Source organism: Perissodus microlepis, chromosome 3 (genome assembly GCF_051167445.1).
Source record: "Perissodus microlepis isolate ML-2025 ecotype Zambia chromosome 3, ASM5116744v1, whole genome shotgun sequence".
NCBI lineage: Eukaryota > Metazoa > Chordata > Actinopteri > Cichliformes > Cichlidae > Perissodus > Perissodus microlepis.
The window spans coordinates 52,372,206-52,399,298 of record NC_140463.1 but is presented as its reverse complement, the minus strand read 5'-3'; the positions used below and the strand labels follow the sequence as shown (position 1 = coordinate 52,399,298).

The 27,093-nt window shown below is 43.0% G+C and overlaps 1 protein-coding gene and 1 pseudogene across 2 annotated transcripts in view; both read left to right on the top strand.

The window, feature by feature from the left end:
- Nucleotides 1-1,470: 1,470 nt before the first annotated feature.
- LOC146391931 (protein NLRC3-like) lies at nt 1,471-25,826 on the top strand (annotated as a pseudogene). The gene is made up of 5 exons (XR_014798847.1): nt 1,471-1,554; nt 4,090-4,219; nt 5,219-5,297; nt 22,486-22,672; nt 22,801-25,826. The product of XR_014798847.1 is annotated as a protein NLRC3-like (transcript).
- The window catches only part of LOC146391929 (protein NLRC3-like), a 152,152-nt gene continuing 126,589 nt past the window's right edge, over nt 1,531-27,093 (top strand). Inside the window, exon 1 of the mRNA XM_084915525.1 lies at nt 1,531-1,554. The gene's annotated coding sequence lies outside the window, so the exon portion shown is untranslated. The remainder of the gene's footprint in view (nt 1,555-27,093) is intronic.

Genomic DNA, 27,093 nt, shown 5'->3' with positions numbered 1-27,093 from the left:
CACTAAGTTCATTTTGCACATTAAACTCCTTTGTACATCCATGTACATCGACATCTGCAGACCACACGTGTCTTCAGTTACTTATTTGTACTTATTTGCAGTTATTTATCTTTTTATTTTATTTTTTAAAGTTATTTTTTATCCTTATTTTATCTTTTTATTTATTCTTATCTTGTTCTTTTAACCCTTATCTAACTTGGCATTGTGCACGGTGTGTTTAGATTCAGTTTAAATTCAGGGACATGGAGCCGCTGTTGATCCTCCACCTAATCACACGACCCAAGGTGTGAAAACGGGTGTGGGTCTCAATCAGCCAAGGTTTTGGGTGAACCCATTGTGAGATCTAGCCCCACGCTATCATGTGATTTCCTGTGATCAAATGGCCCAGGATGTGAGTGGGCGTTAAGACGTCCAAGTCCCTCTTCAAGCAACTTAAAGAAGTCCAGACGCTTTTCTTTCCAAGCTCCTTCGACAACATCATTCATAGAACAACTTCCAGCTTCTTTTGCTCGGCTACAGTTTGGATGGATTTGCATTTAAAGATGCAACAAGACTAAAATGTTTAGGGTCAGGAGGTCAAAGGTCAGAGCTCCTGTGGGTCTGAGGGCAGCCTCACGTTGGAGAAGGATGAAGGAGTCTGACCTGAGCCAGTGTTTGACATGAACACATCAGCACTGCTGTCAGTGAGCCTAACGACAGCCGTTAGCATCATTTCAGTGTTTCAGTCATAAAAACACTTCCTGTCACTGTGGTGGTTACAGTAACATCGTGCAGTTTGTGTTTTGACCTCCAGAGGGCGACAAATCAGCACAGACAGAGAGCTCCATTCAAACTTTGCTGCCATCAGTAATAATTCTTCAAATATAATCATCAGTGTTTGAGCAGTTATGATATCAGGGACAATCTAGACATGTGTGACAATACTGAACATGTCACATGACACACCTTAAACATCATGTGATCCACTCTCAGTCTGCACTTTCATTCATGACTTCAACAGGTTGAAATGAGCTTTGAAGAAACATTCAGTGAAATAAATCTTTCATGGATTCATGTGAGCAGCAGATGAACTTTGTACCAACAACATCTTCAATAACAGAGTCTGAATGAAGCTCAGGTGTTGATGCTGCTCACTGACTGGACGGTTGGTTTCAGCTCTGCTCTCAGTCTTTACTGCACAGGTGAAGGTAGAAAGTGTGACTGGATCTATAGACTGGAAACAGAGAAACATGCTGAACATTTGAAGCTTTGCAGCAGAAATGTTCATGTTACAAATACAGCAGAGCTGATCTGGGATCAGTGTGTTCACACCTGCAGCTACAACAAGGTTTCATGTCTCCACACGTCAGCATGTGAACTTTACTCTGACTCAGTCTGAGCAGTCAGACGGCATATTTTTAAAGTTAACACATCAGCACACACAGAGCTGAGCCCCTCCCACCTGTGCTGAGTTTCAGGTGGAGCCCCGCCTCCTTCCAGGAAGCAGCTCACCTGTGTGTCCGTGTTTAGTGTCCAGGTGTGGAGTGGAGCTTGTTGTTGGTGTGTGAAGAAACTGTAAGTTTGCTTTGTTTCCTCCTTTAACAGTTTGTCTTTAGGAACTTTACTGTTTGTTCAGCTCATGTTTGATTTCTTCACACAACAAACTGTGTGTGTTTGTATTTCCGGTCTCTCCATTAAAGTCAGTGTGTAATGTTTCCTGGCTAACATCAGCTGTGTGCAGCTTAGTTCAGCACAAATCTGCCGCTCCATAGTTCACGGTAACGGACTCACAGCTGGACCAACGAGGCCAACTGTGTACGCCACTCTGAGCTACGTTTGTGTTTGTGTACTTGTAGTTTGTACTTTGTGAGTTCACTCAGAGCCCACAGAGGACGCAGCGTACGTGATGACGTCACAGCCCTTTACCTCCTTACTGTCACTGTGATTAATATTTACACACGAGACACCTGCAGAGCTCTGACGCTAAGCTAGCCACACAGCATGCTAACACTAAGCTAACGCTAAGCTAGCCAAGAACCCAGAGTGATGTTAAAGCTGAGTAAACACTGACCCCAGACCAGCACCGTGATAAAGTGAGCTGCTGCTGCTGAACTTGAACAGGTAACAAAGTGATGAGCAGTCAGGCTGCAGGTTTCTACCTGTTCATGTTTCTACAGTAGAATCACTTTGAAGTGTCTTTGTGCTGTTTCATCTTTGATTTGTGTTCATAAACAGTCAGAGAAACATCACGTGACCTCATCAGGATCTGTGTTGGTGTGTGGGGCTGTACCTCAGCTTTATGTTGTTACATGCTCATTTGTTCATTTTACACAGTAACATCAAAGTAATGTTATGAGGAGTAATGAAGTAACGTACTCCATTACTTTTAATTAAAGTGTTCTGTGTAATATGTGTAATAATCCGGTTGTTCAGTCTGACGTCACTAGCCGTGTCTGGGCCTAAACTCCGCTGCAGGTCCATATCTCAAACGATCACTATGGCATTACTGAGAGTTGAAAAACTGTCTAAAGTCTTTCATCTTTAATAAAATGATCAGCGTTCTGCTCTTCCAGGTGTAACAATTGAGTTTAACATCCAGACATCCATGAAAACGGAATTTATGACATTTAACGGAGTTAGAAGTTAGCAGAGAGTTAGCTCGCTAGCTTCTATCTAACTACAATATAGCATGTCCTGACTGCGGGGTTTTGGAAACAAATTAAAACGTACAGCTCTGTTATCACTTCCAGCATAAATGAAGACAAAAAACTAAACAGCAGGGACGTTTGTAGGGTTACTGAAGTTGGGCTAGCTGGTATATAATGATGTGCTACGTGACCGCTAGCGACACAGCTATGTTAGCATAATATAAACAAGCTAACTTTTTTTCCACTCGATAAAAGTTAACGTGAGTGTTCTCGGTGGTCAGGAACAAATGTAATCGCATGGCAGGATGCTGTAAAAGGACCAAACTTCAGCCAGGAGAACAACTGAGATAATCCATCCACAATACGAGGTTAGTCATTCATATACTGCTGCATGGGCTGGGCTGTAGTTACATCCTAAGGTTTTAAAAACTGATCTTAAATAAATGATTAGCGGTAATAAAAGCCGAGGGAGGTCAACAGTGATCACTGACTGTTTTAGGAGCTTTTTGAGATTAAATAGAAGAAAATACATAACATTAAACATGTTAACAACACAAAAGCCATATTAAACGCAGACTACTTTAGGCCCGGAAGTAGGATTCGTCACGTCATCACTGAACAATCGGATAACTTTTTTGAGTAATGATCAACACTGACCACAACAAAGAGGAAATGCCTCCAACATGCATAAACATTTGACCCACAACATGCAGTTAATGTGCACAAATGTCTTTGATATGCTGCTCAGTGATGGTGGTGACTGTCAAAGCAGAGCTACTGAGAATCAATAAGTAATATCAATGATGGAATCAGAATCACTAAATTCTTCTCATCCCTGTCAGTATCATACATGTGCTGTATAATGTGATAAATGTAGAGGTGCTGGCTGTTCTCTCACTCTGCTGTTTAGCTGTAAAGGACGCCTCCCTGCCTTTGTCTCATTCATGACCTTTAATAGTCTCTTCTAACATGCAGAGATCTGTATGATCTGTTTCATAGAGTCTAACCAGCCTGTACAGGTAACAACAACAGTCACTGCATCACTGACACACAAACGTCATCTCTGTCAATAACAACATTCATACATGGAATAAAAACACATCAGTGGATCATTGCAGGAGCTGATGTTTGTGCTCCTGGTGAAAAGGCTCTCAGTTTCCTCCTTGAAATAACATCAGTGGTGGGTCAGCGACATGATTTTCTTTCCCTCTCAGGTTTAAATATCTGGGACTCTCCACAGTTTGGTTTTAGAGCTGAAGAAGCTTCTCTGATGAAACGTCTTCCAGAAACTTAAAGACGTCTCTTTTCTCTCCAAGCTCCTTAGATCACATGACCTGGATGACTGAACCTACAGACATATTGACCTGGTTTCTAGGTCACATGACAGGTCAGAGGTCAGCGACAGTAACTCAGTGACTTCTGTTAATGTGAACTCACTGAGTGTTTGTGGTTTACCTCTCAGACTGACTGAAGATGATGATGGAGGAAGAGGAGGACAGAGCAGAGTCTGCAGGGTCCAGCTGTCCGTCTGTGAGGAGTGACCGGTCCAAAGATTTACCTCCAGCCTTCAGTGGTGAACCTGGACCAACGAGGTCAGAGAGCTGTGATGACTCCTTTACATGTTTGTGTTTCCTGGATAAATATGACCTGAAACATCCTCAGATTGTTACAAAGATTCATTAAAAAGAAAACAATGAAAGAGAAAAGATCCAAATGTTAGACTTGGTCATTTGCTGTTTGAGGACAGTGATGCTCATATCTGTGGGGAAAGTGTGACCTGAGTGGGTTCATGTTTGTCTTTAAAGAACAGAGCTGCTCTGATTCTCTTTGTGTCTGATCTGTTAAACAGTCTGAGAGGTCACAAAGAGACCCAGCAGCTAAAGCCTGGATCATACTGGCTGCTGTTAATGAGACTCCATCAGGACAACACTGAACCACAGTGGTGTGGATGTAGTGGATAAATCCCACCATACTGATGCTCAGAGTTAATCACAGGGAACAAAACCAGATGTTACCTTCAGATTGTGACCTTTGGAGTGGACGATGCAGATTTCAATAGAGAATAAATGTTGTTGTTTTTCAGCTGTGAAGAAAGAATCTAATTTTGTGAACTTAAGAATTTATGATGGTGGAAAAAACATGGAGACTATAACACAACATTTCCACTGTGTTCATAGAACGAATGTAAAACTGTCAGACATTCATTAAATATGCAAAATGTCTACAGAAGCATCAGAGGGTCAGACGTGAAGCACTCAGTGATTTTGATCAAATGACTCATGAGTTATTGATCTGTACTACACTGATCTACCACGTTAGTAAAGCTGGTGTTCTGGTGGTGGAGGGAGACCTCGGATCATGTTCTGGTTTTGGAGCAGTGATCTGCTGAAGGTTCAGTTTGATGAGCTTCTTCAAAATCATCCCTGACATCACCACTGAAAGGACGTCCATGAAAACAGACTGAAAATTACTGATGTGTTCACAATCTGAGAGTTTAAAACTTGACAGACTTGATTCAGATGAAGTTATTTGAGCAGAAACTCCTGGATCTTTATCCTGTGTTGATCTAATCCTTCATGGTTCCTCCACAGAGTGGACCAGCAGAGCTCAGAGGTTCCCAGTGGTCAGTCTGCCCAGCAGCATCAAACACAGCTGGACTCCATATTTATGGTCTGTACATGTACAACAACTACTGTTACATCTGTTCTGTTCAGTCATCTCCATGCTGCTCTTTGTAGACCAGTGGATTGTCAGTGTGTCCAACATGGATCTGATGTTTGGCTCCATGATTTCAGTCTGATTGGCTCATTCATAAATATTCTGTTCCAGCTGCTGAAGGACAACATCATCACTTTTGTGAAGAACGAGCTGAAGAAGATCCAGAAGGTTCTGAGTCCAGATTACCCAGAATGCTTAGAGAATCAGAGAAGCAGTAGCAGAGAGGCATTTGTGAAGATCACAGTGGACTTCCTGAGGAGAATGAAGCAGGAGGAGCTGGCTGACCGTTTGCAGAGCAGTAAGAGGATTTCTGTAAAGATTTAAGCTGCTGGATAAATGAACATTTTCCAGAGATGGAAGATGGAGCAACATGTTTTAAAGATTAGTTCTTTTTGGAATTGAGTGTTTATTTTTCTTCTCATTCAGAACTTCAAGCTGCAGTTTGTCACCGTAACCTTAAATCTGCACTGAAGAAGAAGTTCCAGTGTGTGTTTGAGGGGATCGCTAAAGCAGGAAACTCAACTCTTCTGAATCAGATCTACACAGAGCTCTACATCACAGAGGGAGGGACTGCAGAGGTCAATGATGAACATGAGGTCAGACAGATTGAAACAGCATCCAGGAAACCAGACAGACCAGAAACAACAATCAGACAAGAAGACATCTTTAAAGCCTCACCTGGAAGAGATGAACCAATCAGAACAGTGCTGACAAAGGGAGTGGCTGGCATTGGGAAAACAGTCTTAACACAGAAATACAGCCTGGACTGGGCTGAAGACAAAGCCAACCAGGACATCCAGTTCATATTTCCATTCACTTTCAGAGAGCTGAATGTGCTGAAAGAGGAAAAGTTCAGCTTGGTGGGACTTGTTCATCACTTCTTTACTGAAACCAAAGAAGCAGGAATCTGCAGCTTTGAAGACTTCCAGGTTGTGTTCATCTTTGATGGTCTGGATGAGTGTCGACTTCCTCTGGACTTCCACAAAACTACAATCCTAACTGACCCTAGAAAGTCCACCTCAGTGGATGTGCTGCTGATAAACCTCATCAGGGGGAAACTGCTTCCCTCTGCTCGCCTCTGGATAACCACACGACCTGCAGCAGCCAATCAGATCCCTCCTGTCTGTGTTGGCATGGTGACAGAGGTCAGAGGGTTCACTGACCCACAGAAGGAGGAGTACTTCAGGAAGAGATTCAGAGATGAGGAGCAGGCCAGCAGGATCATCTCCCACATCAAGACATCACGAAGCCTCCACATCATGTGTCACATCCCAGTCTTCTGCTGGATCACTGCTACAGTTCTGGAGGATGTGCTGAAAACCAGAGAGGGAGGACAGCTGCCCAAGAACCTGACTGAGATGTACATCCACTTCCTGGTGGTTCAGGCCAAAGTGAAGAAGGTCAAGTTTGATGGAGGAGCTGAGACAGATCCACACTGGAGTCCAGAGAGCAGGAAGATGATGGAGTCTCTGGGAAAACTGGCTTTTGATCAGCTGCAGAAAGGAAACCTGATCTTCTATGAATCAGACCTGACAGAGTGTGGCATCGATATCAGAGCAGCCTCAGTGTACTCAGGAGTGTTCACACAGATCTTTAAAGAGGAGAGTGGACTGTACCAGGACAAGGTGTTCTGCTTCATCCATCTGAGTGTTCAGGAGTTTCTGGCTGCTCTTCATGTCCATCGGACCTTCATCAACTCTGGACTCAATCTGATGGAACAACAAACAACCTCCAAGAAATCTAAATTATTTAACAAACTAAAACTTCAATCTCTCCACCAGAGTGCTGTGAACAAGGCCTTACAGAGTCCAAATGGACACCTGGACTTGTTCCTCCGCTTCCTCCTGGGTCTTTCACTGCAGACCAATCAGACTCCTACGAGGTCTGCTGACACAGACAGGAAGTAGCTCACAGACCAATCAGGAAACAGTCAAGTACATCAAGGAGAAGCTCAGTGAGAATCTGTCTGCAGAGAAAAGCATCAATCTGATCCACTGTCTGAGTGAACTGAATGATCGTTCTCTAGTGGAGGAGATCCAACAGTCCCTGAGATCAGGAAGTCTCTCCACAGATGAACTGTCTCCTGCTCAGTGGTCAGCTCTGGTCTTCATCTTACTGTCATCAGAAAAAGATCTGGATGTGTTTGACCTGAAGAAATACTCTGCTTCAGAGGAGGCTCTTCTGAGGCTGCTGCCAGTGGTCAAAGCCTCCAACAAAGCTCTGTGAGTACATTTGTACTCATGTCTTTACTTTTAACATCCAACTGTGTCAGTCATTTATTTCACCAGGCTTTCTGTCTTTGTATGAATTTGTATCCTAAAGTTTTGGGATTTCTCCAATACAACTGTAACCTCTTTGATGCCTCCAGAACTCGGTGTACTCGAGACGCTGGATTCACCATAAACTCTGATCTTCACTGCTGCTGTTATGTTATCAGTCTTTGTTTAAAAACTTAGGCTGCATGTGCGTAATGTTGTGATACTTTATATTGACATGCATGCTCCTAGATACAGTTCTACTGCAGGTCTATGTTTAGTCACAAATATTGGTGAAACACTTGCTTTTACATGCATGGTGAGTCCTGCATTAAAGAAAGAATTTAAATTACTCAGTGAATCCTGGCAGTCAGAGAAACATCCTTAGTTACATTTTAAACTAAACTCTGCTTCGGTCTTCCACAGTGTGTTTTTTGTTTCTTTGTTGTTGTTGGCCTGCTGTCTCCTCTCACTCCAATCTGGTTGCAGCAGATGTTTGTCCCTCCCTGAACCTGCAGACTTGGGTACAGCACCTCAGTTCATCTTCAGTCTGAAACCAGCTGTTTTAGCTATATCCCCTCAAGCACACCTTCACTGGTTTTCTCTGCTGTGGTTGCTATAAAATTTAATCTTGATTTAAAAAAAAAAAAAGAAGAAAAAACTAAAGTCAGACTTGATGCCATTTATTGGCAGCATGGTGCCTGTTTGTCAGTCTTTGATGATAAACTGCAGCACAGTCTAAAGACAACCTTCTGACTTTATTGACTTTATGCATTTATATATTCTTCCTGTTCACCTTGGACACACAACAGCTCTCTGTTTGTTGTGATTGGATCTAGAACACAATTCAGATCAGCCAACATATCCTAATCTAGATGATTATTAAGGTGGTATCTGGGACGAAAAGTTAAAAATCAGCTTGGATGGCCTGTACTGTATGATGGCCTTGGTTGCACCACATTGATGGCCATGCAGGGTGGTTCACTCCTTGGGAAAGAAGACCGAGGAGTGAGCCACCCTTGGTCAAAGCTTGGTCATTCAAGCTCACTGTTTTCCCCTTGTTGGTTGATAAGTATTCTTTTTTTACCTGACTTATAGTCATCATTGTCTTCAAATTAACTCACACACTGCTGACTGCTGTAGCTTACCTGGCTGAGCAGGTGACCCATGTACTGAAGGTTAGTCGTGACTCCAGGGCCTGGTTTGAGGCTGCCCAAGACCATTTCCTGTGTGTTATTCTCCTCACTTCTCCCTCCCTTCCTGTCTTCTCTGTCCTATACAGTGAAGACAAAAGGCCTCAAGTTCTGAAAACTCTTCCCCTTCATCATCTTCCAAATCTCTCATCTAAAATCACCAGTATTCTCTGAGTAGAGAATCTTTTCACAATCTTGAATGATAAGGATCCAAGTAGGTAAAGTTATTTATTTGTTGTGTTCCTATTTGCAGCTGGGATAGATTGTGAAAAACTCTCGGCTGCCAAAATTACATCCAGTTTAGAAGAAAAACATTGAGTGAAGTGTTTGTTTCATCATCCTTCACAACTCATCCACCAGGTGTCACAAACTGCAGCAGAACAGTACAAAGCATGTCATACTGGATGGCTGCAACAACCAGAGTTTTACCTACCTTTGGTATTTCTTGACCGCATGAGCGTAATATTTACTGAACAGAGTCGTCTTCTGTAATCTTTTCAGATTCAGATTCAGAACACTGTATTTATTTTCAAGGGGCAATTAGGATACTGACCTCGCCAACCGTACATACAATACACAAACATCACATTGGGGAGACAGGTCAGGCTAGGTAGCTGGCCGGTCAGCCGCTAGAGCAGCGACCCGGAACCGAACAGCAGAAAATGCACAACATCAGGAAAGATGAGGAGAAAACAGAACTTCCCCCAGACTGAGCTCCAACAGGGAGATCAGTTTGAGAACAGAAAAAAATGATCTTAGCACAGAACACATGAAAACTCTTAATGCGCCATAGAAACACATGACAAGCAACAGGGATGGGTAAAAGGTGAGAGACAGCCGGTGTAGACAGCGGCCTGCAGCATTTGCGCTGGTCCCCTCGACCCACCGTCTGCACCGGGAGGGGATAAGCATGCTTAGGATGGGAAGGAACAGTCTAAACACAGTCTGTTATCAGGGTGAGATTTGTTATGTTCAGCTCCAGCCTTGAGACCACAGCTGGCGCCGGTATGTTAGCCGCATGAAATGATTGTGGTTTTCTTTGGTGCGAACAACTGCATGTCAATTTCACAGCTGATCTAACAGTCCGTCACTCGTCTCTCAATCTCCCGTTGGAGAGCCACGAGCTTCTCCGAGAGGTTATCAGTTTTGCGCTCAAAGAGCAAAGTCTGAGAACTCACGACCGCCATGAGCTTCTTCAAGATCATATCCGTGCTGCGTTCAATGAGCCTATTTTGAGAAGTCAAGACCCGTCCCATTGTTTCAGTCACAGCGGGCAGCCTTGTGGGGTTTTGAACAGCTGAATCCGCTTTCTTTAATCTTCAATAAGCCAGGGCCAAGCCAGCTCAGATCAGCAAGAACCCTTTGCTGCTGTGAATGACCGTGCTGCTATATTTCAGTATCAGGCTCTAAATGTACAAATGGATCTGAGAAGATTTCCAATCATGTTTCTACTAGATTTACAGTTTGTTTTCATGTCGTCTGACTCAGAAGGTGGAGCAGGTGGAGCTTACAAGGAGTAAGTGCTGATATAGAAGAAGAGTTGTGTTTTAATGAAGCTATTTAGTTAAACAATAATTGTATTGTATGCTGGCATTAAAAAATGTTTCATTTGACTGATTTAATTAATTTTTGTTTTTTTTCTTCCAGACTGAGTGGCTGTAACCTCTCAGAGAGAAGCTGTGATGCTCTGTCCTCAGTTCTCAACTCCCAGTCCTCTAGTCTGAAAGAGCTGGACCTGAGTAACAATGACCTGCGGAATTCAGGAGTGAAGCTTCTGTCTGCTGCACTGCAGAGTCCACATTGTACACTGGAAACTCTCAGGTCAGGATCCAAACATCCCCACTGCTGATCATTAAATTATATTATTGTATAAACAACCAAGCTTTATAGAATTGGCAGGTGAACCTTTCTTTATCTTTGGATTGCTTAGAGATTCTTAATTACTGTCTGAAGATTTTTTTACAGTCACATATTTTGTTTTAATGATAAAACAGAATTATTGTTCAGTTCAATGAGCAGGAAGCTGTGAGATTCATAATAATGAGGTATATTTGTATTAAAGATGACTAAACTTGAACAGTAGCTGTGTGAGTTACTTTGTTTACTCATGTGTGCTGATGTTGTGAGTAATTTAAAGCTGAAGTAAACTTGTAATGAGTTTACTAGAGTTTCTGAAGTAAGTGTACTTGGAGATATTTATGTGTTTACTAAAGCACAGGAGCAGGAGGCTGTGTGTAGCATAGAGGAACCCAGACCTCAGCTTTGTCTCCTGGGTTTCTGTTGCTGCTGTTACAGTTTCCCCTCATCGTTCCCTTCAACAGTCTCCTCAGTGTAAGAAATCAAATTGTTACTGTATAGATTCACGTCTGAATGTTGCCATGTGCTATTAAAACTAAAAGCGATGTTTCATACACCCACGTGGTTCAGTCACACAGTAACTGATGGTAAATAATGTTTGTGTTGAGCACATCGTACAGGTCAGCTGCTCCACACAGATCTCAGGTTTACATGCTGGAACAGTTTGTGATCATGAAGGATAAACCTCACTTCCTCTTTGTTTCATACAGATGTACATTAACAATAACACATTCATGAAATCCTTTTAAGAACACAAACACTATTGTAGCTGGAGGATATATTTGAATGTAGGATAATGTAGGGGATCATAAACAACAGAAATAACTAACCACCACCTCACCATTTGGGTTGGTAGCTGCATGTTGATTGATGAAGTCATTTTCTTCTTCCTCAATTTCTACCTTACCTCTACCCACTCTACATCAGATTAAAAGCTGCACAGAGAAAGGCACTGGACATGTTTAGCCTAGCTTAGTACAAGGACTGGACATGGGGGAAACGGCTCTCATCACTGGATCAAAACATGAAAACAAATCTGAAGTCAAGTTTTGTTGAAGTGAACTGTGGTGGTGCCCAATGTTCCCTCTAAGCTGCACGCGTGCAACTGCGCACTGCTGGCACGTCTCTGCGCACAGAATATCTGCGTTGCGCACAAAAAAAAAAAAAAATCAAATCTCAATTGAAATTAAAATTAAAATTAATATTTCAACAATTCTGTTTTGCAGTGTTAGTCGGTCAGTGACTGGCTGCTCCCGTATGGGATTAGAACGATGCCACCTTATCCCATAATCCAGCCAATCACGCGATTCATATACAGGGAGTGCAGAATTATTAGGCAAATGAGTATTTTGTCCACATCATCCTCTTCATGCATGTTGTCTTACTCCAAGCTGTATAGGCTCGAAAGCCTACTACCAATTAAGCATATCAGGTGATGTGCATCTCTGTAATGAGAAGGGGTGTGGTCTAATGACATCAACACCCTATATCAGGTGTGCATAATTATTAGGCAACTTCCTTTCCTTTGGCAAAATGGGTCAAAAGAAGGACTTGACAGGCTCAGAAAAGTCAAAAATAGTGAGATATCTTGCAGAGGGATGCAGCAGTCTCAAAATTGCAAAGCTTCTGAAGCGTGATCATCGAACAATCAAGCGTTTCATTCAAAATAGTCAACAGGGTCGCAAGAAGCGTGTGGAAAAACCAAGGCGCAAAATAACTGCCCATGAACTGAGAAAAGTCAAGCGTGCAGCTGCCAAGATGCCACTTGCCACCAGTTTGGCCATATTTCAGAGATGCAACATCACTGGAGTGCCCAAAAGCACAAGGTGTGCAATACTCAGAGACATGGCCAAGGTAAGAAAGGCTGAAAGAAGACCACCACTGAACAAGACACACAAGCTGAAACGTCAAGACTGGGCCAAGAAATATCTCAAGACTGATTTTTCTAAGGTTTTATGGACTGATGAAATGAGAGTGAGTCTTGATGGGCCAGATGGATGGGCCCGTGGCTGGATTGGTAAAGGGCAGAGAGCTCCAGTCCGACTCAGACGCCAGCAAGGTGGAGGTGGAGTAGTGGTTTGGGCTGGTATCATCAAAGATGAGCTTGTGGGGCTTTTCGGGTTGAGGATGGAGTCAAGCTCAACTCCCAGTCCTACTGCCAGTTTCTGGAAGACATCTTCTTCAAGCAGTGGTACAGGAAGAAGTCTGCATCCTTCAAGAAAAACATGATTTTCATGCAGGACAATGCTCCATCACACGCGTCCAAGTACTCCACAGCGTGGCTGGCAAGAAAGGGTATAAAAGAAGAAAAACTAATGACATGGCCACCTTGTTCACCTGATCTGAACCCCATTGAGAACCTGTGGTCCATCATCAAATGTGAGATTTACAAGGAGGGAAAACAGTACACCTCTCTGAACAGTGTCTGGGAGGCTGTGGTTATTGTGTCCCTGCAAATTCAACAATGCGCCTCAATGCAAAGCATCAAACAAATATTTTTATTATCAAGTCATTCGACCTACTGGTTGAATCACCGTAGCACTGACAGTGAAGCACACTCATTTTTATTGGTAGTCACCTTGTAAGCAATGTTCCCTCTAAGCTGCGCACGTGCGCAATTGCGCACTGTTGGCACGGTCTCTGCGCAGAGAAAATCTGTGTTGCCCACACAAAAAGAATTCTATCCTGAATTGAAATTAAAGTAAATATGTGCCGGTGTTTTAGCTAGCAAAGCCGCTGATGTGGAGTGAAGCCACGTTAATGACAACGTGTACAACCATTGGAGATGTGAGCAGGACAGACAGAACAACTGACGGAAAAAGTGTGGACTTTATACCAGTTTTTAAATTGTGTTGATCGGCCACGTAACACCAGAGTTATGATAAAAATATCTGCAATGTTTGGTTTTCTTCCTGAATACTATCGTTGTTTATATTTACTGCGGGAAGAAACGGTAAAAACGGCGTTTTATAAGGAAAACGCTCAAAAGCCTGTGAGCAAAAACAACACCAAAAATCCCCACCCTTTCCTATTGGTCGAAAAATGTACCATGTCGACCAATCAAAACATGGCATTTAGTTGTTAAGAAACGGAGTGACGGCGGTGTTTTGAGATGTGAGAGATTTGAGACATTTAGAGCAAATCTTGTGTAGTTAGTGTGTAGTGTAGTCAATAGTGTTGTTGTGTGTGTCAGAACAATGAGGCGACTGCTGAATGTTACAGGTGTTACAGCAGTGATACATCTGCTGTTGTCAGGCCTGCAGGTATCAGGCTGTTGTTCTCCTTTATCGCATAGTGGTGTCATGTTTCGGCTGTGTACAGGCAGGAGAAGGACCCAAACGCAAAACTCACGACAACAAAATTAAACTTAAAAAGCTGTTTTATTGCAGAATGGCATGGTAAACTAAACTGGGACATGGGTAAACTGAAACGCAAGGGAACACAGCCCTGAGGGAGACTACGACACTGACAAAGAGAAACACAGGGCTCAAATACACAGAGGGATAACGAGGGAACAAGACACAGAAGGAGAGCACAGCTGGGAGTAATCAGGCTGGACGAGACAAGGGAAGCAAAACTAGAAACACTGACATGAGACACGGACCTTCAAAGTAAAACAGGAAACACACTGACTGAACTCTAGACATGTAAACTTAACAGCAACTGGGGAGACAGAACATAGGAACCTGAAACGTGGTACAAAAACGTCACAGTAGACACAACATGGAACACAGGGAAGCCATATTACAAAGCCAAAGAACTAAACCTATGATAACCATAACTGAGACCTAGGGAAACAAGAAACAGTACAACAAAGGACTCAAAACATAGACCATAATATAAAAACACAAGATCTCTTCAAAATAAAATAGGAAACATAATGAGACGCAGACATGACAACCAGAACTTGACAACGTAAGACACAGACATGAAACACATGAAGAGCAGGGGAGACTTAACATGGGTTGGAAACACAAGGGGGAACTAATAAGCAAATGAACATAGGAGACCTAATGAGCTTAAACATACTATAAACATCAAAATGAACTAAAACTCAAAACACTGGGTCATAAGACCCAGGATCGTGACAAGTGGACAGAAATTATTTTTGGAGCGGCACAAATAATTTGTGTGGCATCAGATTTGATGCAGAACAGCTGATTGTTCTGTAAATAGTTTGAAATGTTTATTTAAAAACACCTTGGCTGCATTTTTAGGTAAACAGCTGCAAAAAACTTTGTTGTTTGCAAAACTCAGTTACTTTTTTGAAGAAGTAACTATATCATTAATTGCCCAACATTGGTCATTATTTACTGTATTTTGTCTCCCAGACCACAGACTCAGACTCATAATACAAGTCAGAGCTTTATAAAAAAAAAAAAAGAAAGTTGTGTTTTCAAAATTGGAGTTCAAGTTATTTTTACTTCCAATAGTGTTAACATGCTACACAGGTCATGAACAAGATTTTTTTTTCATTTTCATTGTAAGTGGGATAAAACAGTTAATTAAAAGTAGTCTAACAGAAATGTAAATGCTGTAAATTGATTATTTTAATAAACATGTAACTTGGATGGATTCGACGCTGGCGTGACCACAGTGCACACGTCTGCTGTTGCTCACAGTGGTCCAAGGGATTGTTGAGGGAGTTTGTGTGTTCGCTCAGACACATGAAAAATTAGAGGGAACATTGCTTGTAAGTGCAAGCTTTAAACTCTCATGGATGAGTAAAACTCATTAGAAACACTGGCGAGCAGTGAGTGAATAACAGGTCTGACAGCAGCAGCAGGGACGGTGCTGTCATAGTTTAACGTGGAGTCTGTTTTCACTCAAACAGTGAAGAGCAAAGAAAAGAACTTTAATGGTTCTGGGTCCCTTTGACCCAGCACTTTGCGTTTCTTGTGTTTTGGTGATGTTTTGTATTATGGTTTATGTTCTGGTTCATTTACAGTCTTATTTATGCTGCTTTGAGTTTCTTATACTTCCTGTTTAGTTCCTTGATCATTAGATTCCCTCTGTGTCTCTGTGTGTCTCTGTGTGTGTCTGTGTTTGTGTGAGGCCTGGTGCTCCATTCTATATTTCCTCAGCCTGTCATGTCTCTCTTGTCTCCTCTTTCCCTCGCTCACTCTCGTCTGCCTTTCCTCCACTCCTCTGTCAAGCTCACGTGTCAGTGTTGCGTTCCTTTGTTTGCTGTTTTATTGTGAAAGTCTTGCATTCTTTGTTCAGTGTGTTTCATCTTTCCTGTGAAGGTTCTAAGTCGTCCAGGTCATCGTAGTTTAAGGAGCATGGAAAGAAAAGCATCTGGACTTCTGTAAGTTGCTTGAAGATGTTTCGCCGTGGCCCCTAGAGACAAAGCACGTACAAACTCCAAAACACATGCAAACTCTAAAACACTTGCATATTCCAAAACACAACGGAAGTGCTCCAGGACGCTAGGGGCAGTGTTGAGCTCGATTTGCAAAATAAACTGCAAGTTTGTCTGTATGGGGCGGTCTGGTCTCCGTCGCGCTTCCCAGGTTGCCTAGCAACCATGATACTAAACGCTGGAAACGTGTCATACAAATTTGTTTGACAGAAATGAAGGAGAACATATTTTGTTCATTTGTTTGTTTGTTTCTACAAGAGCTTTGTGTGATTTGATAAGTATCTGAGGCTGAGACCACAGGACAGTAAAACATGATTTTTGGGCTTCATTTCTGTACTGAATAGTCATTTAAGATTAGCTAGTAAATAACAATTAGCTAATGTTGTTCATGAGACTAAAGTCATATCACTTTGGTAATGTAAATATAATATGGCCAATATGATAGTTATTATATTAATCATTATTAGCTATTACAGCAGTGAACATGAACTCTGTGTCAAATACTGAGCCTCAGTACAGATTCACGTTGCAGTTATTTATATGTCTTATCACCTTAAATCTTCACTCAAAGACAAGTATCTTTGACAGTGCATATATAGGTGTATCATATATAAGAGACAAATGTTGTTCCTTCAGTATGTTGGCATTACTAATTTTGGCTCAATGCTTACATATATTTATAAAAAGAAAATGTACGAGCTGTGAAAACCGATTCTGATAAAATGAAGAGTAGACTGATATATGAAATATTCCTTTATTGGGTGAGAAAATCAGACCATGTCATAACTGCTTTAAGTCATACAGAATAGATATCAGAGCCTTAAACAGGCTGACTTCTGCTAAATGGGTCAAACTGGGCAGAAAGTCTACAAACACATAACATCCTTATAGAATATGATGTAACACTATAGATCAACTTACCTCAGAATATATAAAGCATATAAACAATGACAACAATATGATGCAACAAACACAGCAGTGCTACTGATCCAAAATACTCAAAGCTTCATAGAACTGAAACAAACATTTATTTTAGCTCCATTCTGCTGCTGATACATACTTTAGGTTTCTGAATATTAAACTTGTTGCTGCCTTTCATAGTGTGTAACTTGAAGGCCCTGAGTACTTTCTCCCACACTGAAAACACTGGGATGATAACATTATTTGAACATTACCTAATAAGACTGATTCAGGACAGACAGTTATGTTAAACTTTCCTAGCAGTCCTTCACAAACAGGGAACAGTCTGTCTATTCTCTTCATCTGTCAGCTGCTGCTGGCTCTTCCTCCTCTTCCTCACACACTGCTGAGTTTGTCCTGGTGGATCATCAGGGGTGCAAAGCCTCACAGATGATGTGCAGCAGTGGGTCCCTCAGTCTGTCCTCACTCTGGACACTTGCAGTCGTCACACATGGAAATCAAATGTGTGATAAGCTGCAGGATTCAAACACAAGTGTGACTTATAAATACATGTTCATACTTTTATTCCACAATCAGAGAGAAAGAAACAGAGAGAGAGTGCAGGACAGACAGACAGGTGACAGTCTCAGGTGTATACACTGCTACAAAACAGCACCAGAGAAGGAGGATTTAGTGTTTGTGTTATTACGAGTGCTAAACAAGAAGAGTTCCAGATGGTCCAGTGGACACATGTGTGACTGCTGTGATTAAAGCATCTTTCTTTCAGCTTAACGAGTGAACCGTCAGCTCGTTCAAACACACGTTAAAGTCCATTTGGCTCGACACCACCGAACAGAGGCAGCAATATAACATAGCTAACATTAACAGTGCAGTGAATCCTGCTTGTGCCGTGATATTCAGGACTGCAAACCGAGCAGCATCACTGACTTTCAGCTTGTTGTGTTTGTGGATATATGACTGACTTTAATTATCCACAAAATCATCACATTCTCTGTAAGATTAAGGTCGACTATTGAACGGCGTATAAAGTAAAGGCTTTAAAACAAAGTAAATGCTGAAAGTACAAACATCCGCTTCCACTTCTTTGAAGTGTCTTCCAGTCCCAGTGCACTTGTTAGCATGTTTTGGTTCATGCAACTGGTCCGTCCGGTTATTGTCTCCCCAGAAACATTTCCGTTGTGTTGTGTGTGTTGTTGCAGCGTTTTTCTTTTTGCAGCGTTTTTCTTTTTGCAGCATTTTTCTATTTGCAAGTGTTTTCTGAAGTTGGAGTCCGTTTGGCCTCTCAGGGCCACCGTACATCACAGCCCTTTACCTCCTTTACTGTCACTGTGATTAATATTTACACACGAGACACCTGCAGAGCTCTGACGCTAAGCTAGCCACACAGCATGCTAACACTAAGCTAACGCTAAGCTAGCCAAGAACCCAGAGTGACGTTAAAGCTGAGTAAACACTGACCCCAGACCAGCACCGTGATAAAGTGAGCTGCTGCTGCTGAACTTGAACAGGTAACAAAGTGATGAGCAGTCAGGCTGCAGGTTTCTACCTGTTCATGTTTCTACAGTAGAATCACTTTGAAGTGTCTTTGTGCTGTTTCATCTTTGATTTGTGTTCATAAACAGTCAGAGAAACATCACGTGACCTCATCAGGATCTGTGTTGGTGTGTGGGGCTGTACCTCAGCTTTATGTTGTTACATGCTCATTTGTTCATTTTACACAGTAACATCAAAGTAATGTTATGAGGAGTAACGAAGTAACGTACTCCATTACTTTTAATTAAAGTGTTCTGTGTAATATGTGTAATAATGACTTTTTTGAGTAATGACCAACACTGATCACAACAAAGAGGAAATGCCTCCAACATGCACAAACATTGACCCACAAATGTGCACAAATGTCTTTGATATGCTGCTCAGTGATGGTGGTGACTGTCAAAGCAGAGCTACTGAGAATCAATAAGTAATATCAATGATGGAATCAGAATCACTAAATTCTTCTCATCCCTGTCAGTATCATACATGTGCTGTATAATGTGATAAATGTAGAGGTGCTGGCTGTTCTCTCACTCTGCTGTTTAGCTGTAAAGGACGCCTCCCTGCCTTTGTCTCATTCATGACCTTTAATAGTCTCTTCTAACATGCAGAGATCTGTATGATCTGTTTCATAGAGTCTAACCAGCCTGTACAGGTAACAACAACAGTCACTGCATCACTGACACACAAACGTCATCTCTGTCAATAACAACATTCATACATGGAATAAAAACACATCAGTGGATCATTGCTGGAGCTGCCTGGACTTCAGTCTTCAGGATCTCAGCCAACAGCATCGACATGCTGCTCCAGATGTCTGTGCTCCAGATGTCTGTGCTCTAGATGTCTGTGCTCCAGATGTTTGTGCTCCAGATGTTTGTGCTCCAGATGTCTGTGCTCCAGATGTCTGTGCTCCAGATGTTTGTGCTCTAGATGTCTGTGCTTCAGATGTTTGTGTTCCAGATGTCTGTGCTCCAGATGTCTGTGCTCCAGGTGTCTGTGCTCCAGATGTCTGTGCTCCAGGTGTTTGTGCTCCAGATGTCTGTGCTCCAGGTGTCTGTGCTCCAGATGTCTGTGCTCCTGGTGTTTGTGCTCCAGATGTCTGTGCTCCAGATGTTTGTGCTCCAGGTGTTTGTGCTCCAGATGTCTGTGCTCCTGGTGTTTGTGCTCCAGATGTCTGTGCTCCAGGTGTTTGTGCTCCAGATGTCTGTGCTCCAGATGTCTGTGCTCCTGGTGTTTGTGCTCCAGATGTCTGTGCTCCAGGTGTTTGTGCTCCAGATGTCTGTGCTCCAGGTGTTTGTGCTCCAGATGTCTGTGCTCCAGATGTCTGTGCTCCTGGTGTTTGTGCTCCAGATGTCTGTGCTCCAGGTGTTTGTGCTCCAGATGTCTGTGCTCCAGATGTCTGTGCTCTAGGTGTTTGTGCTCCAGATGTCTGTGCCCCAGATGTCTGTGCTCCTGGTGTTTGTGCTCCAGATGTCTGTGCCCCAGATGTCTGTGCTCCTGGTGTTTGTGCTCCAGATGTCTGTGCCCCAGATGTCTGTGCTCTAGATGTTTGTGCTCCAGATGTCTGTGCTCCAGATGTCTGTGCTCCAGGTGTTTGTGCTCTAGATGTCTGTGCTCCAGGTGTTTGTGCTTTAGATGTCTGTGCTCCAGGTGTCTGTGCTCCAGATGTCTGTGCTCCAGGTGTTTGTGCTCCAGATGTCTGTGCTTCAGATGTCTGTGCTCCAGATGTCTGTGCTCCAGGTGTTTGTGCTCTAGATGTCTGTGCTCCAGATGTCTGTGCTCCAGGTGTTTGTGCTCTAGATGTCTGTGCTCCAGATGTCTGTGCTCCAGGTGTTTGTGCTTTAGATGTCTGTGCTCCAGGTGTCTGTGCTCCAGATGTCTGTGCTCCTGGTGTTTGTGCTCCAGATGTCTGTGCCCCAGATGTCTGTGCTCCTGGTGTTTGTGCTCTAGGTGTCTGTGCCCCAGATGTCTGTGCTCCTGGTGTTTGTGCTCCAGATGTCTGTGCCCCAGATGTCTGTGCTCCTGGTGTTTGTGCTCTAGATGTCTGTGCCCCAGATGTCTGTGCTCCAGGTGTTTGTGCTCCAGATGTCTGTGCTCCAGATGTCTGTGCTCCAGATGTCTGTGCTCCAGGTGTTTGTGCTCTAGATGTCTGTGCTCCAGGTGTTTGTGCTTTAGATGTCTGTGCTCCAGGTGTTTGTGCTTTAGATGTCTGTGCTCCAGGTTTCTGTGCTCCAGATGTCTGTGCTCCAGATGTTTGTGCCCCAGATGTCTGTGCTCCTGGTGGAAAGGCTCTCAGTTTCCTCCTTGAAATAAGTGTTTATATTGTTGTTATATTGTTGACCCACCATTGATCATGTGACTCATCACATGATCAATGGTGAGCGTCTCTTTCCCTCTCAGGTTTAAATATCTGGGACTCTCCACCGTTTGGTTTTAGAACTGAAGAAGCTTCTTGGATGAAACGTCTTCCAGAAACTTAAAGACGTCTCTTTTCTCTCCAAGCTCCTTAGATCACATGACCTGGATGACTGAACCTACAGACATATTGACCTGGTTTCTAGGTTACATGACAGGTCAGAGGTCAGCGACAGTAACTCAGTGACTTCTGTTAATGTGAACTCACTGAGTGTTTGTGGTTTACCTCTCAGACTGACTGAAGATGATGATGGAGGAAGAGGAGGACAGAGCAGACTCTGCAGGGTCCAGCTGTCCGTCTGTGAGGAGTGACCGGTCCAAAGATCATGATCCAGAGTTCAGTGGTGAACCTGGACCAACGAGGTCAGAGAGCTGTGATGACTCCTTTACATGTTTGTGTTTCCTGGATAAATATGACCTGAAACATCCTCAGATTGTTACAAAGATTCATTAAAAAGAAAACAATGAAAGAGAAAAGATCCAAATGTTAGACTTGGTCATTTGCTGTTTGAGGACAGTGATGCTCATATCTGTGGGGAAAGTGTGACCTGAGTGGGTTCATGTTTGTCTTTAAAGAACAGAGCTGCTCTGATTCTCTTTGTGTCTGATCTGTTAAACAGTCTGAGAGGTCACAAAGAGACCCAGCAGCTAAAGCCTGGATCATACTGGCTGCTGTTAATGAGACTCCATCAGGACAACACTGAACCACAGTGGTGTGGATGTAGTGGATAAATCCCACCATACTGACGCTCAGATTTAATCACAGGGAACAAAACCAGATGTTACCTTCAGATTGTGACCTTTGGAGTGGACGATGCAGATTTCAATAGAGAATAAATGTTGTTGTTTTTCAGCTGTGAAGAAAGAATCTAATTTTCTGAACTTAAGAATTTATGATGCTGGAAAAAACATGGAGACTATAACACAACATTTCCACTGTGTTCATAGAACGAATGTAAAACTGTCAGACATTCATTAAATATGCAAAATGTCTACAGAAGCATCAGCGGGTCAGACGTGAAGCACTCAGTGATTTTGATCAAATGACTCATGAGTTATTGATCTGTACTACACTGATCTACCACGTTAGTAAAGCTGGTGTTCTGGTGGTGGAGGGAGACCTCGGATCATGTTCTGGTTTTGGAGCAGTGATCTGCTGATGGTTGAGTTTAATGAGCTTCTTCAAAATCATTCCTGACATCACCACTGAAAGGACGTCCATGAAAACAGACTGAAAATTACTGATATGTTCACAATCTGAGAGTTTAAAACTTGACAAAGTTGATTCAGATGAAGTTATTTGAGCAGAAACTCCTGGATCTTTATCCTGTGTTGATCTAATCCTTCATGGTTCCTCCACAGAGTGGACCAGCAGAGCTCAGAGGTTCCCAGTGGTCAGTCTGCCCAGCAGCATCAAACACAGCTGGACTCCATATTTATCGTCTGTACATGTACAACAACTACTGTTACATCTGTTCTGTTCAGCCATCTCCATGCTGCTCTTTGTAGACCAGTGGATTGTCAGTGTGTCCAACATGGATCTGATGTTTGGCTCCATGATTTCAGTCTGATTGGCTCATTCATGAAGTATTATGTTCCAGCTGCTGGAGGACAACATCATCACTTTTGTGAAGAACGAGCTGAAGAAGATCCAGAAGGTTCTGAGCCCAGGTTACCCAGAATGCTTAGAGAGTCAGAGAAGCAGTAGCAGAGAGGCATTTGTGAAGATCACAGTGGACTTCCTGAGGAGAATGAAGCAGGAGGAGCTGGCTGACCGTTTGCAGAGCAGTAAGAGGATTTCTGTAAAGATTTAAGCTGCTGGATAAATGAACATTTTCCAGAGATGGAAGATGGAGCAACATGTTTTAAAGATTAGTTCTTTTTGGAATTGAGTGTTTATTTTTCTTCTCATTCAGAACTTCAAGCTGCAGTTTGTCATCGTAACCTTAAATCTGCTCTGAAGAAGAAGTTCCAGTGTGTGTTTGAGGGCATCGCTAAAGCAGGAAACCCAACCCTCCTGAATCAGATCTACACAGAGCTCTACATCACAGAGGGAGGGACTGCAGAGGTCAATGATGAACATGAGGTCAGACAGATTGAAACAGCATCCAGGAAACCAGACAGACCAGAAACAACAATCAGACAAGAAGACATCTTTAAAGCCTCACCTGGAAGAGATGAACCAATCAGAACAGTGCTGACAAAGGGAGTGGCTGGCATTGGGAAAACAGTCTTAACACAGAAATACAGCCTGGACTGGGCTGAAGACAAAGCCAACCAGGACATCCAGTTCATATTTCCATTCACTTTCAGAGAGCTGAATGTGCTGAAAGAGGAAAAGTTCAGCTTGGTGGGACTTGTTCATCACTTCTTTACTGAAACCAAAGAAGCAGGAATCTGCAGCTTTGAAGACTTCCAGGTTGTGTTCATCTTTGATGGTCTGGATGAGTGTCGACTTCCTCTGGACTTCCACAAAACTACAATCCTAACTGACCCTAGAAAGTCCACCTCAGTGGATGTTCTGCTGATAAACCTCATCAGGGGGAAACTGCTTCCCTCTGCTCGCCTCTGGATAACCACACGACCTGCAGCAGCCAATCAGATCCCTCCTGACTGTGTTGGCATGGTGACAGAGGTCAGAGGGTTCACTGACCCACAGAAGGAGGAGTACTTCAGGAAGAGATTCAGAGATGAGGAGCAGGCCAGCAGGATCATCTCCCACATCAAGACATCACGAAGCCTCCACATCATGTGCCACATCCCAGTCTTCTGCTGGATCACTGCTACAGTTCTGGAGGATGTGCTGGAAACCAGAGAGGGAGGACAGCTGCCCAAGACCCTGACTGAGATGTACATCCACTTCCTGGTGGTTCAGGCCAAAGTCAAGAGTATCAAATATGATGGAGGAGCTGAGACAGATCCACACTGGAGTCCAGAGAGCAGGAAGATGATGGAGTCTCTGGGAAAACTGGCTTTTGATCAGCTGCAGAAAGGAAACCTGATCTTCTATGAATCAGACCTGACAGAGTGTGGCATCGATATCAGAGCAGCCTCAGTGTACTCAGGAGTGTTCACACAGATCTTTAAAGAGGAGAGTGGACTGTACCAGGACAAGGTGTTCTGCTTCATCCATCTGAGTGTTCAGGAGTGTTCATGTCCATCTGACCTTCATCAACTCTGGACTCAATCTGATGGAACAACAACAAACAACCTCTACATGGTCTAAACTATTTAACAAACTAAAACTCCAATCTCTCCACCAGAGTGCTGTGCACAAGGCCTTACAGAGTCCAAATGGACACCTGGACTTGTTCCTCCGCTTCCTCCTGGGTCTTTCACTGCAGACCAATCAGACTCTCCTACGAGGTCTGCTGACACAGACAGGAAGTAGCTCACAGACCAATAAGAAAACAGTCCAGTACATCAAGGAGAAGCTCAGTGAGAATCTGTCTGCAGAGAAAAGCATCAATCTGATCCACTGTCTGAATGAACTGAATGATCGTTCTCTAGTGGAGGAGATCCAACAGTCCCTGAGATCAGGAAGTCTCTCCACAGATGAACTGTCTCCTGCTCAGTGGTCAGCTCTGGTCTTCATCTTACTGTCATCAAAAAAAGATCTGGATGTGTTTGACCTGCAGAAATACTCTGCTTCAGAGGAGGCTCTTCTGAGGCTGCTGCCAGTGGTCAAAGCCTCCAACAAAGCTCTGTGAGTACATTTGTACTCATGTCTTTACTTTTAACATCCAACTGTGTCAGTAATTTATTTCACCAGGCTTTCTGTCTTTGTATGAATTTGTATCCTAAAGTTTTGGGATTTCTCCAATACAACTGTAACCTCTTTGATGCCTCCAGAACTCTGTGTACTCGAGACGCTGGATTCACTATAAACTCTGATCATCACTGCTGCTGTTATGTTATCAGTCTTTGTTTAAACACTTAGGCTGCATGTGCCTAATGTTGTGATACTTTATATTCACATGGAGTGAGAGGAGAGAGCAGGCCAACAACAACAAAGAAACAAAAAACACACTGTGGAAGACCGAAGCAGAGTTTAGTTTAAAGTGGAACTAAGGATGTTTCTCTGGCTGCCATGATTCACTGAGTAATTCAAATGCTTTCTTTAATGCAGGACCCACCATGCATGTAAAAGCAAGTGTTTCACCAATCTGGTTGCAGCAGATGTTTGTTCCTCCCTGAACCTGCAGACTTGGGTGCAGAACCTCAGTTCATCTTCAGTCTGAAACCAGCTGTTTTAGCTATATCCCCTCAAGCACACCTTCAGAATCAGAATCAGAATCAGAAAGGGTTTTATTGCCAAATGTTGAGCAGGTTTACAACATTAGGAAATTACTGCGGTGCTTAGTGCAAACATACTGTCATAAATAACACTTAAATAGACATGAAAATAAAAATAAGAATAAGAATTAAAAGTGCTAAGTAGATAGATATATACATGAGTGCAGGTGGTGATCAGTGCCAAACATGGAATGATGCAGTGAACACAGCGTAGGGTCATGTGTTAGTGGTGGGAACAGTCATACGGTTATTGTTCATGTGTCCAACAGCAGAGGGGAAGAAACTGTTCTTATGGCGAGAGGTTCTGGTGCGAATGGACCGGAGCCTCCTGCCTGAGGGGAGCAGGTCAAACAGACTGTGTCCAGGGTGAGAAGGGTCAGCTGAGATCTGAGCTGCACGCCCCAGTGTCCTGGAGGTGTACAGGTCCTGCAGAGATGGGAGTCTGCAGCCAATCACCTTCTCAGCAGAGCGCACAACACGCTGCAGTCTCTGCAGCGTGTTACCTCTGCTGTGGTTGCTATAAAATGTAATCTTGATTAAAACAAAAAGAAAAACCTCAAGTCAGACTTGATGCCATTTATTGGCAGCATGGTGCCTGTTTGTCAGTCTTTGATGATAAACTGCAGCACAGTCTAAAGCAAACCTTCTGACTTTATTGACTTTATGCATGTATATATTCTTCCTGTTCACCTTGGACACACAACAGCTCTCTGTTTGTTGTGATTGGATCTAGAACACAATTCAGATCAGCCAACATATCCTAATCTAGATGATTTTTAAGGTGATATCTGGGACGAAAAGTTAAAAATCAGCTTGGATGGCCTGTACTGTATGATGGCCTTGGTTGCACCACATTGATAGCCATGCAGGATGGTTCACTCCTTGGGCAAGAAGACCGAGGAGTGAGCCACCCTTGGTCAAAGCTTGGTCATTCAAGCTCACTGTTTTCCCCTTGTTGGTTGATGATAGTATTTTTTTTTACCTGACTTATAGTCATCATTGTCTCCAAATAAACTCACAAACTGCTGACTGCTGTAGCTTACCTGGCTGAGCAGGTGACCCATGTACTGAAAGTTAGAGTCGTGACTCCAGGGCCTGGTTTGAGGCTGCCCAAGACCATTTCCTGTGTGTTATTCTCCTCACTTCTCCCTCCCTTCCTGTCTTCTCTGTCCTATACAGTGAAGACAAAAGGCCTCGAGTTCTGAAAACTCTTCCCCTTCATCATCTTCCAAATCATCTCTCTCATCTAAAATCACCAGTATTCTCTGAGTAGAGAAACTTTTCACAATCTTGAATGATAAGGATCCAAGTGGGTAAAGTTATTTATTTGTTGTGTTCCTATTTGCAGCTGGGATAGATTGTGAAAAACTCTCGGCTGCCAAAATTACATCCAGTTTAGAAGAAAAACATTGAGTGAAGTGTTTGTTTCATCATCCTTCACAACTCATCCACCAGGTGTCACAAACTGCAGCAGAACAGTACAAAGCATGTCATACTGGATGGCTGCAACAACCAGAGTTTTACCTACCTTTGGTATTTCTTGACAGCATGAGCGTAATATTTACTGAACAGAGTCGTCTTCTGTAATCTTTTCAGATTCAGATTCAGAGCACTGTATTTATTTTCAAGGGGCTATTAGGATACTGACCTCGCCAACTGTACATACAATACACAAACATCACATTGGGGAGACAGGTGAGGCTAGGTAGCTGGCCGGTCAGCCGCTAGAGCAGCGACCCGGAACCGAACAGCGGAAAATGCACAACATCAGGAAAGATGAGGAGAAAAAAGAACTCCCCCCAGACTGAGCTCCAACAGGGAGATCAGTTTGAGAACAGAAAAAAAATGATCTTAGCACAGAACACATGAAAACTCTTAATGCGCCATAGAAACACATGACAAGCAACAGGGAT